The sequence below is a fragment of the Passer domesticus genome, chromosome 3 (assembly GCF_036417665.1).
Source record: "Passer domesticus isolate bPasDom1 chromosome 3, bPasDom1.hap1, whole genome shotgun sequence".
Lineage (NCBI taxonomy): Eukaryota > Metazoa > Chordata > Aves > Passeriformes > Passeridae > Passer > Passer domesticus.
In genome coordinates this window covers 43119119-43128350 of record NC_087476.1, presented here as the reverse complement: position 1 = coordinate 43128350, position 9232 = coordinate 43119119, and the positions used below count along the sequence as shown (strand labels likewise).

The 9232-nt window shown below is 36.7% G+C and overlaps 1 long non-coding RNA gene across 2 annotated transcripts; it reads right to left on the bottom strand.

Moving 5' to 3' along the window:
- Positions 1-301: 301 nt before the first annotated feature.
- Positions 302-8269, bottom strand: LOC135298041 (uncharacterized). Of its 2 annotated transcripts, XR_010360008.1 has the most exons (5): positions 8037-8269; positions 7677-7838; positions 6844-6974; positions 2319-2410; positions 302-535 (listed from the first exon to the last, which is right to left on the bottom strand). It is a non-coding gene; the product is annotated as an uncharacterized LOC135298041 (long non-coding RNA). The 2 variants fall into 2 exon arrangements; XR_010360007.1 differs by lacking the exon at positions 302-535 and having other exon boundaries at positions 2267-2410.
- Between the last annotated feature and the right edge of the window lie 963 nt (positions 8270-9232).

The window sequence follows — 9232 nt, the reverse complement described above, 5'->3', positions numbered from 1 at the left end:
TTCTGTCTGCCTCTCAAGAACAAAAGAGAATCACTCACATAAAACTGTTGCTTATGTTTTCCAAACGAATCTGAAATACAGGAAGCTTTCAACACAGTGATTAGCAAAAGAGGTTGCCCTGTAAGGGAGAAAAATAAATCACTGAAACTGATTGCTCCATGCAGAGCATCCTTTAAAAGCACAAATAAGATCTGAGCCAGTACTAGCAGAGAGCATTCTAAGCTGAAGATTATGCTGTTATCATATCATGCACTTGAGAGTCCTCTGGTAGGAAACTTTGGGAACAATTACTCACTGATTTATAGAGAGGATATTCATGTCTTTCAGAAGACGCAGCAAAAGTGTTATTGAGTCCCAAGAATCTAAGTTTCCATTTAAAAATAAGGAGCTTCCACTTATCCTCATTAGAATGCAGAAGAGGAATAGGTAACAAACTGAAAAATTTCAGAACCATGGCTCAGGATGATAACATTAATATGGAAAGGCTTTCTTAGTTCTCCGAAGTTAAATTCTGCACAAATCTAGAAGATGTAATCTAGAAAATAGGAAATTTGAAATAAATATATGGATTTGAGAAAAGTTGTTCATAAAGAAAAAATAAAAGTAAAATAAAGAATAAAGAATAAAAATTAAATATACTTTCGATAGTAGTATAACAATAGGTGCTGAACAACAATAGGTGCTGTACATCTGTCAAGAAAATGGAGCTGAGGGTGTTCAGGGAAAATATACCACCTTGAATAAGTTTTCTCTATGCAGGCAATCATTAACATTGAAATCTAAAAATACTCCAAAATAAATCCCATTAAAAAACACCAAACCTACAGCAGCATCAACAAAAAGGTAGAATATAGCACTCTTAGGTAGGTGTTTTATTCCCAGCTGTGTTTAAATTGTATTTTTTCCTAAGGCTTTTCCATGCCCACACAAGTCATTCTCTAGCTACATCCTTCTCCAATTGTGTGTGTGGTTTCCACACAAAAACCTGCAGCAGCAAGTGAAATTTGACCTTTTGTTCCATGTTCCTCTCAGATCCATGACACGTGGGGGAATTTGCTCCTAACCAAACTTGAAAACATGTCTCTGACTTAAAAATGAAACAAAGCAACAGTGAAAAACAACTTCTTCTTGCTTTTTAGTTTAATAAAGCCTCCCCCAAACCAACAAAATAATATTATCAGAGCATAATGTCATAATTAACATTTCTATTGTTATAATTAACACTTCTATAAAGACCACAAAAAAAGAAAATATTAAGATTTGTTTTACATATATAACTTCCAATACTGGCCTTTAGACAACAGAACTGTCTATGCTGACCATTTTCTTTTGATATAGCTATGTTTGTTCTCTGGATGTTTTGCTGTTTAAGGTACAGATACTTCAAATCTCTTCTAAAGTGCAGCATGCTGATTTTGTAAACATGGAAGATACACTTAAATCATGCTAAAGGTAGGTTTTCAATTAGATGAACATGGGTAATTTCTGGCTATGCCTCATGGTTGATATAGCATGAATTTGGAAACCTATAAATGGATGAAACACTTATCTCCTTTAGAAGTTATACCATGGGCATACCAAATAAGGTCTGGAGGAACAGTTTCAGCAATGTAAGTGAATTATTCATGAAGCCATTTGATTGTCCTAGGAATATTTGGAATATAAGCATTCCACTTAGGTGGTTTGTATAGCTAAACAGTCCCATGTTTTTGTTTGTCTGATTGACAGGTTGAGTTTATGACCTTGGGTGTCATTTTTCTTCATCATAATTCACAGAAGTGGTCTCAGCCTACATCGTTAATTTATTCAAACTAAGCTGGAGCTTGGAATCAGGCATTTTGTGCAGCTAATCAGGACCCTCAGAGGAAGGAAAGGATGAGCTTGATTAAGATTGCAGATTGAATTTGAGACTTTTTATCCTAATTTCCTCCCTCTGTGACTTCTGGTATTTCTGTCATAACCTTCTGCAAAAATCTTACTATATGATATATTACTTAGTCCTCTGTTCTTTAAAAAAACTTTATATTATTCCATGTAGTTAGATTGCAATTATTTTGGTCAATACTTGTTACTTTTGGGGGTTTTTTTGTTGTTGGGGTGGTTTTTTTTGAATTTTTTTTTCATTTAGACTCTAGCACAATAGGATCTATGTGTGGTTGTTTTGTTTTTGTTGCTTGGGTCTTTTAAAAAAATACAATACTTACATGGTATAAATTGTAATCCACACTTGCACATTTATCATTGGCCAAATCAACTCAGCAATGTCTCACAGTTCATAGCTTACTTTATTTTTTTTGTAACTGAACTAAAATCTGCACCTGAATTCTCCTCACAGCTGGAGATTATTGCTGTTTTCCCTGCTGTAAAAAGGTTGATGTAGATCCAAAGATATCCCATGGGAAAAATTGCACTAAAATAGAAAAAAAAATCATAATTCCCCCAGTTAAGCAAACCTTAGGGTATTGTTAAACTATTCAGATTTTGAGGCATATAATGTCAATAACCTTATCCCTATGTCTGAGGATAGACAAGGCACATCCCCATGTTCAACTCATTACCAGGAAAGGATGCCATGGGAGTGAGAGCAATCAGAGGAATGTGAGCTATTAGATTCAGTATTTCAGGGAAGGCAATTTAATTTTGGAACCATCTCTCTGTTGGAGGTAACTGTTGCTGTAGGGAGCCCAGCTGCAGGAAAGAGTTTTGATACTGGATTGTGGCAAAACCACTAAACTGAGCTTTTGTGTTTGCACTGACTGTGGTACAGGGAATGTGGCAGCTATTTCCATAACAGCACAGCTTATTCCTGGCAGATATTGAATAAACTGTGACTTCTGCCAGAGCTTGTTCCTGTGGAATTCAATTTAGACCCCATCATGAGTGTGAGCAGGTGATTTGGCTGACTCTTCCTGTGGAGATTAACTAGTTACATTATAGTGCCTGGATACTTCCAATGGGATCAATCAGGATATGTTAATTGCACCAAGATAATTTTAAAGTGGTGTAATGGGAAATTTGTTAACTTGGGAGAAATGCTATATTTTTAACAGTAAGGGGTATTGTTATTATTATTCTTTTGAACAGGTGGTCTAACAGCATGGAAGGAACCATGCTGCTGACAACAAGAGAAAAGAGAAGGATGCAGAGAAATGAACCAGCAGGAAGTTCAGAGTTTGTTTGGATAATTTGAAAAACTTATTAGTGGATGGTTCATCTGCATGAAGAAATAAAGTATGCTCAAAATGAAGGGATTGCAGCAGGATTTTATATTGCTTTCTCTAATGCTTTTTTTCTTTAGCTTCAGAAAGCTCTAACAGAGGGGAAAACCCTAGATGGTGATGTTTTAGGCAATATTATAAGTTGTAAAAACTGTTCATTTGAAAGATAAGGAGAAAAAAGAAAGTTAATTAAGATACTCAGGAACTGCTGGTGATGCTCTTGTTCTGTCTGATTCTGTCTTCTTAAAACTGAGAACTCACAAAAGAAGAGAAAACCCAATATCAAAGTTAATTTGTTCATCTGATGCTGATTGTTATGAGTACTCAGTTACCCAGAGAAAGACAACATTCGTCCAGGGCCACTGCAGCAACTTCCATTGTTAAAGGTAAAACAAGATTCAGGAAGGATGGGACATCGTTGAATGCAGCCTCTGATAGAAGGTGAAAATTGCTTGTGGTAAGAAGTGGAGGTGAAAAGATGAGAAAAGGTGCTCAAGAAGCAGAGAATTAGAAGGTTTTACAGATGAAATAGAGAGGGATTGCAAAATTAGGTCAGTCTTGGAAAATATTAGATGCTCCACAATAAACTGGGGCTTAGCAGTGTGTTTGTTTCTGTGGTGGAAGCAGCTTCGGGTTAGACCTGGAGAGAATTGCGTTCCTGCAAAGGATGGACAGAAGCGAATGTACACTAGGGCTAACTTCTGGGCTAGTGTTACAGCTGCTAGAAGATCAATAGGGAATCTGTCCCCATCTCAGTCCCTTTTTTTCCCTATCTCCATCATAAAGGACAGGTGTTCCCTCCTTGCTGTCTTGTAGAAAGCTTATTCTCCAAGTTCTGGGAATGTTTCTGACTGTGAACTGGCTTGAGGTACCAGCTGCTTCCACTCAGATGAGAATTAACTGCTTCTAACTGTGGATTAGGAAGAAGCTTAAGATAAGCTCTTTCCATTACATTTTTTTTAAATTAGCCAGCTCAGGGAGACCTTTTTTTCAGCAGGCTCACTATTGCAAATCCAGCGTTGAAGTGGTCAGCTCTCTCCATGTGTGGTATATTGACCCTGAGTACCCCTCTTCCAGGAACACGGGTTCCACTTTGGCACCTAGCAGTCAGCTGACACAAAACAGGGTAATGTGGTGTCAAACACTTGCACAAGCTTTCTTATAAGAAAGTTATGTGTGTAGAAAGTTGGAGTTGGGGAGGGGAGAGTAGCAGTTTTGAGATAGTGGGATTGCTGCTGCTGTTCAGTTTCCTGCTTCATGCCACAATTGTGGACATGGGCTACTGCTCTGTGACATATCGTTCTGCCAGTTCAGCTACTGAACAAGCAATAAAACAAAAACCCATGTGGCACAACAAAGACTTGAGTGTATGGTTCACAGATTAAACTAAATGGCGCAAAGTTTAGACTAAATTTTGTAAATTCAGAAAGTAAATTAAAACAACAGAAAAATATTACGTTCTGACTTAAGCTATTCATTTTTCACACTATCGAAATAAATGGTAATTGCACAGTAGATATTATCAACAGAAATAATAGTTTTATATAACCCTTAAATCCATGCTGAATCATAAGAATTTCTGAAGACTTGTTTTAAATGCAGGATAACAAGTTTATATAACTAGTTCAATAACTACGTTTTTTACATTTCTGTCATTGCCTTGAGTCTAGGTTGGCTATTTTAGCTGTAGGAATGCAGCACAATATGGTGCAATAATGTGACAGTATTCAAAGTGATTGGAAAGAATAAGGCTATTTTTTCCTTCACATACACTTTTTTGCCTTTAGAGGGATAAGTAGGGAAGAGTCAGGGAGGAGACACAGAGTGGGCGGGAGCCAAGAGAGTGACAAATATGTCCTGCATTATGAATGCAATGTGAATGGCAGAGCTGGTCATTAATCACTGGAAATAGGGAGGGACATTTCTAACAGAGGATTTTTATTTATTATGTTTATTCAACTTTTAGAGTATTTATCTTATGAGGGGTTAGTCACAATTGAAACTAATAAGGCTCATTTATATAAACATATGTTGAAATGTCTATTGACAAGATTATTGAACTGTCCCATAAAACATCTTCTGATAATAAATAAATTAGAGACTGTTATGACAAACTTAAAAACATGCAATGATTAAATGGGGTTATAGAAAAAGTGAAAACAGATCAGAATTTATGAATAAATCAATGGTTTCATCTGTACTGTTGTCTTTATTTATTGGTGTTTATATGTTTGAGATGTTTCCTGTAACACAATATATTTCATAGTTCATGGAGATCTATGAAAGCTATTCCTCCTTTTATCACTTTTACAATTTATTCTGAAGAACTACCAATTCATAGATGTCAGAATATGTCCATATCAGAATGAAGATTCTGTTTTTTGACATAGTTCAATGCACACTGAGATACTTTTGGGGTATTTATTTATAATTATTTCAGTCATTGCTCCTCTAGGGACCCAGGTCCTACCTCTACACTAAATCCTAACATTGCCTCCACTCAAATGAGTGATTTAACTCCTCCTTCAGCATTGCATGACAGAACCTTACAACCTGGGAAGCACTGCTTCCCTACTGTTTTATTAGAGATAATTACATCAAACTTTGTGCCAGAATATTAAGCATGAAGGTGCTTTAGCCTAGAGAAGAGGAGGGTAAGGAAAGGACCTGTTGTTCTCTACAACTCCCTGAAAGGAGGGAGTAGCCAAGCGAGGGTCAGCCTCTTCTCCCAGTCAGCTTATAACAGGACAAGAGGATACAGCCTCATGCTCTGCCAGGGGAGATTCAGGTTGGTAATCAGGAAGAATTTTTTCACTGAAAGGATGGTTAGGTATTGGAATGATCTGCCCGGGGAGGGTGTGGATTCATTGTCCCTGGAATTGTTCAAGAAATAACTGGACATGACACTTAGCACTATGGTTTTTTTTGTCAAGTTGGTGTTGGGTCAAAGGTTGGAGTCAATGATCTTGGAGATCTTTTCTAACCTTGATGATTCTATGATTCTATACTCTTCTGTAGCTCCATGAAATATCTGGTTTATTTGATCCTTCATAAGCGTTGGTCTGATGAAATGTAAAACAGTACATAACAACAAAAATGCCTATCTAGAAGGGCACGGCAGTGAATGACCTTATCAAATGTTTGGAAATTGACCTTATCAAACATCTTAAGCATTCATCCATTATTCTGGGAGGCTCTTCTGCATCAGTTGTTCTAGTCATTTAGTATTTGATTTTGCTATGATGCTGTAGTGGTCACCATCATGACCTATGAGGGTTCCCTGACTGGCAGGTGTATTAAGATGGAGACTGCGATTCTCAAAGTTCCACAATACACAAGGTCAGAGAAGTCTGCATTTCTGAAAATGTCTTTATTACAAGTTACTACAAAGCTATTCTTATTAAAATCAAATACATAGTGTATATATATACATACATACATACATATATCTACAAAATTACTACTAGGAGAACAATTAAATTTATATATGTATGTGTGTATACATATGTTATGAGAGTAGAGCAATTACTGAGTTCCAACTAGGGAAGAAAATATATGCTTATGGACATTTGCCTGTGTGTGTGGACCCCATAAATGTATCATATGTTACTGTTACAGCACTCACCAAGTTCTTCCAATCATTGAAGAAAAAATTGTCACTTTAGTGGTTGTGCCTGTCCTGGTGTCATGGAATGCAGTCAGGCAGGCATTACCAGCAAGACTGGTCTGTCCAGGAGACATCAGACAGGTCAAGCACTGGAAAAAATGTGCAGAGAATGTCTCTTTGAGTAGGCAGTGATTTATTTTTTTGTACTTACTGTAGATTCACGAGTGGGTGCACATCAGCAGTTACAGGAATAATTGTTGCTGGTTCTGGTTTTCCTGGGAGATCAGTTCATTATCACAATTTCTTTGTCCTGAACCCATCAAGGTTTCTTTCTTCTGCTGGCTACTCCCCATCACAGAGGTTTTGGGTGAGCTCATCAGAGGTGTTTTGGGACTCCAGCTAAATATATATCTCTTTCTGTCAGTATGTTTACCAGGTCACCATTGTGGTAGCTTCTATGAGGTGTATGAGTGAAATTATTTAAATACTTAAGCATCAATTTTATTCTTTAGTGAGAAATTTAATTGTTTGCAATTTTCAACAAATGTGAAAATAATAAAATAGTGTGCCTGACACCTTAGAAATATAACTGTGTACTCATTTTTATGCCGTTTTCTTTTCTATACTTCTCATATCAAGACTCAAAAGATCTTTGTGTGAGCAAATTAAAAGAACATTTCTGGGTAAAAAACCCAATGATTTGGTTTGGTTTGGTTTTGTATAGAAGGATATAAAACATGCAGTAGCTTTTTAGTCTGAATTACAAAAGTACTTGATTTTTTTTTTCCAGTGTGGCATGAAATTAATTTTAACTGATTTCATACCCTTTTTAATTCTTACTGCTTTCATACCTTTTTCAGAGACTGGAAATCAGAGAGATGCTAAGTGAGTGTCCAAGAGCATTGAAATTACCCTATAAACTTTAATTTTCTGGGCATTCGGTCATCATCCTCTTTTTATTCTCCCTTCCTCCCAAATCCGTGACTGCAATATCCATGACAGTCAGAAAAGATCTGCAAATAATAAAGAGCTTTGTCATTTAAAAAAAATGTTTTAAAACTGTTTAAAAGCTTTCAGTGATATTATTATATTTAACAGGGGTCCTGCAGGGACAAATAGGGTACCATAGCAGCATGCCAGCATTTTCTAAAAAGTAAGACCAGATGGTGAATTAAAAAAAAACAAACAAAAACAAAAAAACTTTGACCCACAGATTTTGGAGCATTTTAGGGAGCTATTATAATTCCAGTCTGTTGGAGCTGTACTTGCTTTCTGTTTCATCCTGCAGGGACATCCATCTTTTCTTGTTCAGGTAACTGGCCATGTAATACTCTGAAGATCAATGTTGGGAAAAGCTCTCCTTCAGTACTGAGGAATCTATCTGTGTGCCGTCATAAAGGAATCATTGTGAGGCATTACGGAAAGCAGGATGGGTAAAATAAAGTTTTGTACACCAACAGCACAAGTGATTACCACCTAATTCTTCATAACATTGTATGTTTGTGGTGCTATTTTCTTTGAATGAGGGTATTAGGTGTGGGATTGCTCATTATTCAGAAAATGTACTTATCTCCTTAAAATGAAGTAGAATACTGGACTGAGAATATGTATTGAAAGGGAGTGAAGACATCCTAGTTTCAGTGCACATTAGGAAACTCATTCAGTAGAAAAGCAGAATAAAATCTTACATAGTCTCCATGTGCTCTTATGGTGGGCTTTTACCAACAGGAGAGAGAATTTCATTGAGGAGACAAAAAAGTCAAAAACAAACAAAAAAAAAAGACAAAAACCAGGTATTAATCCCATTTACTCCCCCTTTATCCAGTCTCTTTTGCCTTTATGCCCACACTGCCTTAGACACTGCATCTGCTCCCTGCCTCCACTATCAGTGCCCACAAACCAAGGTAGGAAGTGCCCGTGCTCTAACAGTGTTGAGAGTTAGTCTCCCAAAAGACACAGTCCTGGACACAGAATACTGCTGCCTATTTCTTCAGTAAATTGAGGAGCAAAATAATGAGGAAATACCAAGTTTTCTCTGGTACTGAGATGACAGGATCTAAGCCTTTCTTCAGCTCTTTATGGTGACACCATGAACTTCAACCTCATCCAACCAAAAGATGTAAATAGTCCTGGAAATTACAAGGAATGAACGTCCTTTAACATGACAAAATCACATTGGAAATGCTTTTTTTGTATCATGTATGTTTTGTTTCTTCTTTCCTGCTAAGAATAAGAGTTATTATAACCACAAGGCAATTATATCTTTGTCTCCAGAGTGTCCTGATCAATATCTCTTTGTTGATAGTATGTAGCAATCAGTAATATCTTTAATATAGAAAGGTAAAACCCCGAAAGCAGCAAATTTTCTACAATGTAGATGTTAAGGTACTGATTGTAGGTACTAGGT